Here is a 4,695-nt window from a genome sequence, read left to right on the forward strand (position 1 = left end):
GGCTTCCTGCCCTGGATCAGCTGCTAAAAGCCTTGTGCCCATAATGTCGGGGTTGGGCTTCTGAGTCCCTGAGGGGAGGGGCATGGGGTTGCTCTCTGTGGTCTACAGGAAAAGGCACTGGGCTAGAGATCAGAGGGTTGTCCTGCCCTTTAATACCTGTGTGGCGTTGGGTAAGCCACTTGACCTGTCTTCTCTCCGTCTCGTCATCCATCAACTGGGGAAATGCTCCCTGCGTGTCACCCCACCACGTGAACAAGTGAGCAGCGCTGTGGGAGAAATAAGCAAGGACTAGGAGCTTGAGCCTCCACCAGGGTGCTTACTCACTGCAGAGCCACGTGAGGACTGGGTGTAGGGAAGGCTCAGCCTTCCACATGAAGGATCCTTCCCACACCTAGGAAGAAAATCCCCAGCATCAGGACTTGGTCTATTGTGTGCCCAGTTCTAAGCAAACAAATGAAAGAATGGTACCTGCCTTTAAGAAAAGATTCACATGTCCAAAACAATCGGGTATTTATAAAGGACTCTGTGATGAGTCTCGGAAAGTTAATCAGTCAGTGGATATTTGTTAATCACCTATAACGCCAGACGCAGTTGCAGAAGTCTGAGGGGAGGGTGTGGTCCTGTCTAAAGCGCCGTATGAGGAAAGGAAAAGATATATAGAGACAAGCAGATCATAAGTGAATGAGATGGCTTCAGCCTCCGAGAAAGGCTGGAAAAATATGGAGTAATAATGAGAGCAAGCATCTTCACTGGGGGGAAAGGGACGAGGTAGGAAAAGCCTGCGGGTGATGGCATGCAGCTAAGGCCTGGACAAGGAGAAGGGAAGTGTGGGCCAGGCAGACAGTCTGGGAGTGTGTACCTGGAGCACGGTGAGTAGGGTGAGGTAGGCTTGTGAGCCATGAAGGGAGTTCAAGGCCATGGGAATCTATGGAGGTATAAGTAGGACAAGGGACTCCTAGAGAGAGGGTGACCAAACACACAGACCTCAGTGCTAACTGTTGCTGAATCCTGGGAAGACACCAAAAATTCTCTTGTATTCTCCCTGCAACTTTGTCACGTGTTTGAAATTATTTTTTTAAAAAAGAGTGGGAAAAAATGGGGCTGGGCCTGGGGAGCTGGCTTAGTGGGCAAGAGGGGGTGCTGTATAACCAAAGGAGGATCAGGGTTTGAATCCCTGGTATCCACGGAAGAAGAAGAAGGAGGAGGAGAAGGAGAAGGAGAAGGAGAAGGAGAAGGAAGAGGAGGAGGAGGAGGGGGGAGGGAGAGGGAGGAGGGGAAGTAGGGGGAGGAGGTGAAGGAGAAGAAGGAGAAGGGGAAAGGGGAGGGGGAGAAGAAGGAGGAGGAGGAGAGGAGGAGGGAGAGAAGAAGGAGGAGGAGGAGGGGGAAGAGGAGGAGGGGGAGGAGGCAACTGTAGTTGCAGCAGCAGCCAGGAATTGCCACATGTGTCTGTAACTCCAGCATTAGAGAACAGAAACAGCTGGATGACTGGAGCTCACTGGCCAGGCAGCCTAGCCAAAATGGCAAACTTAAGGTTCAGTGAGAGACTGTTTTAAAAAAATAAGACGCTGGTGTTTGGAGCACTACTTTGCCCCTGGGCTTATACCCAAGGGGGCTCAGGCTTTCTAGTCCAGTGCTCTTGGGCCTGTCCATGGAGTACGGCCATGGTGCTTGTGAGTGCAGTGGCTAGTTCCAGTGTGAGTGTGTGTGTGTGTGTGTGTGTGTGTGTGTGTGTGTGTGTGTGTGTATGTTGGCAGTAGTGGTGGTGGGGGGGCTAGTCTAGTACATAATCACCTTGAAGAGAAAGACCAGGATCATCAAGATGATGTCAGAATACCAGAGAAGATCAGTTCATATCAAGAACCCTATAAGAGCAGAAGAAATTATCTGTGATTTCATTAAGAGAGGAGCTTCCAAACTCCAGGTAATAGCAGACTTTAATACGACACTCAGTAGGTTTTCCTTCAATGGGAAAATGCCCAACACGTCCTAACATTATTGACAACTCTAAGTTTGTTACAGATGAATGCTGAGGAAAGTTACTGCATGGAGCAGCGTTACGCTGTTGAAGTTGATCCTGTTTTCACTGTGGAAGAGAGTGGAAGAGTACACCATTACATAGTAGAGTGGTGTACTAAATCACACCATCTGCTTGTTGAACAAGCCACGCCAAAAGTCAAACTTAAAGAGACTGTGGCAGACTGTGACGTTATGATCAAGGGAGAACATGAGAATTTTTTGGGTGAACTCCAATAGCACAGGATCCCCGTGTTCATGTTTTCTGCTGGTATCAGGGATGTGCTGGAAGAAGTCACCCATCAAACTGGAGTTTGCCACTCAAATGTCCAGGTAGTATCCAACTTCCTGGATTCTGATGAAAATGGAGTGCTGAGAGGGCTTAAGGGAGAGCTAATTCATGTCTTCATCAAACATGATGGTGCCTTGAAGAAAGGGGGCTAGCTCAGCCAGCTGAAAGGCACAGCAACACCATCCTTCTGGGAGACTCCCAAGGACGCTCAAGAATAATCGGGGGTATGGCTGGTATCAAACACATCCTGAAGATTGGGTATTTGAATGACACAGTAGATGAGCTTTTAGAAAATACATGGACTCCTACGATACTGTGTCAGTAAAAGGAGATTCATGGGAGGTCACCAACTCTGTTTTACAAAAGTCATTATAGTCAGCCGTTTGCAAGAAGATGTCTCTCCGATGGGTACAACTGGGAGACAAGTGCTGCCCACCTTGTGGAAAGACTCTTATTTCTAACACGGTTCTACTCTTGGCATTTTCCCCTTCCTGTAGCTGAGGGACCCTCAGATGTGTTGACCTTGTAAACTGCAAGGCCCTTCTTCCCATCTCCATCACTAGACGTACCAGATTTTTTTAAGCAATTAAAAAACTCTTGAAGCCCAAATTAGAAGAATGACTGCTTCTCCAAAGTGAATTGTGTAGTTTGGTATTCTGCAGCTTCTAGGGAGCATTTTCCCCAGTGAGTGCATGGGGGCACAGAAGCAGCTCTCCTGGGGGACAGTGTTTCCGGTTTTAACAACAGCTGGCTTTGTAGTTTGGGTGGAGGTTGATGATAACCATCTCATGAAATTGTGTTTTATTTGGTTATTTTGTCTGGAAAAAATATTTTCCAGGAAAGCCTGGCACTTCGTATCTGTAAGCTGTTGATGTCCATCACTAACATTACAAATGCCCTCTATGAAACACTGATAAGCAACCCAAAACTGAAAAACAATAAAGTGGGAAAATGATGAAAGAGACACCAGATGTATTCTTCTAGATTCTGCATGGGTGAACATGTATGCACATCCCTTCCTCTATAACTATGTGTATATAATACACACACACTTGTGCACACACACACATGCACAGGGTCCTCGTGGACAGTTGACTGCGGGTAGAATGCACTGGAAAGGGCTAGTGCTGAGGGTGGAAGGAAGGAAAGATTAGTGGGGAGTCTCTGCCATGGTCTAGGTGAGGTCTTGCTCCTTCCTGGATACTTGCCGGTAAAATCTGTGTCCTCGTCCTTTCAGCCTTCAGGCCTTGCCATGCTCTGTATGTAACAGGACAGCAATGGACAGGAAGTCCTTGTCTTAGTCGGGGTCACCACTGCTGTGATGAAACACCATGACCAAAGCAACTTGGGGAAGAAAGGGTTTATTTGGCTTACACTTCCATTAAAGGAAGTCAGGACAGGAACTCAAACAGGGCAGGAACCTGGAGGCAGGAGCTGATGCAGAGGTCATGGAGGGGTGCTGCTTACTGGCTTTCTCCCCATGGCTTGCTCAGCCTGCTTTCTTATAGAACCCAGGACCACCAGCCCAGGGGTGGCACCACCCACCATGGACTGGGACTCTCCTCCATTAGTCACTAATTAAGAAAATGCCCTACAGCCAGATGTAATGGAAATGTTTTCTCAATCGACGTTCCATACTCTCTGATAACTCTAGCTTGTGTCAAGTTGACATAAAACTAGCCAGCACATTCCTTTTCTTGCTTGTATCATGTCTATGACCATCGCCTGGAAAGATGCTTGGTGTTAAGGACTCATGCGGTTGCACTGGGTTCACACAGGCAGTCCAGGATAATCTTTCCATTTCAAATTATAAACCTTAATCACAGCTGCTGAGGGCTCCACATCTTGTCAGACAGCGTGGGCACAGGCTTCCAAGGATTAAGATGGTCAGATCTTTAGGGGCCAGGACTTCGCAGCCTACAGCTAAGACAGGCTGATGGATTGGATTTGAGTAGGAAGGAAAATAACCGAGATGACTGCCGTATCTTCTCTGGGCCACCAAGTAAAGACAGAGCCATCACTTAGGAGCAAACTCTGGGAAAGTTGCACTGGACAGGGGGAAGGAAGCTCCAATTCTGTTTGAGATATATTAAGTTTATCATAGTTAGGAAAGCCCCAAACTGGGGCCTGGGATACCAAAGGCATTAACATCAGAAGCTAGGCACTCAGAATCCTAGCTGAGCCTGCCAAGTCAATAAACAGGCACTGAGCTCCAAAGAGTCACCAGGAGCTGGGGATACATAGACCTCCATCAGTGATGCTCTGGAGGGAATTGGAAGATGGATGGTAAAGCAGCTGGTCAGGCAGATTGCAGCTAATCCACTAAGCCTGGTGTTGTGGGCCACTGGGTGTGGGCATGCTTGCAAAGCCTGGGGCGGCCACTCTGTGGC

The 4,695-nt window shown here is 48.1% G+C and overlaps 1 pseudogene; it reads left to right on the plus strand.

Moving 5' to 3' along the window:
- The first annotated feature begins 1,804 nt into the window (after window positions 1-1,804).
- On the plus strand, window positions 1,805-2,680 carry LOC128112498 (cytosolic 5'-nucleotidase 3A-like; annotated as a pseudogene).
- The last annotated feature ends 2,015 nt before the right edge of the window (window positions 2,681-4,695 follow it).

The sequence above is a fragment of the Peromyscus californicus genome, unplaced genomic scaffold (genome assembly GCF_007827085.1).
Source record: "Peromyscus californicus insignis strain IS unplaced genomic scaffold, ASM782708v3 Scaffold_17__1_contigs__length_78620276, whole genome shotgun sequence".
Classification (NCBI taxonomy): Eukaryota; Metazoa; Chordata; class Mammalia; order Rodentia; family Cricetidae; genus Peromyscus; species Peromyscus californicus.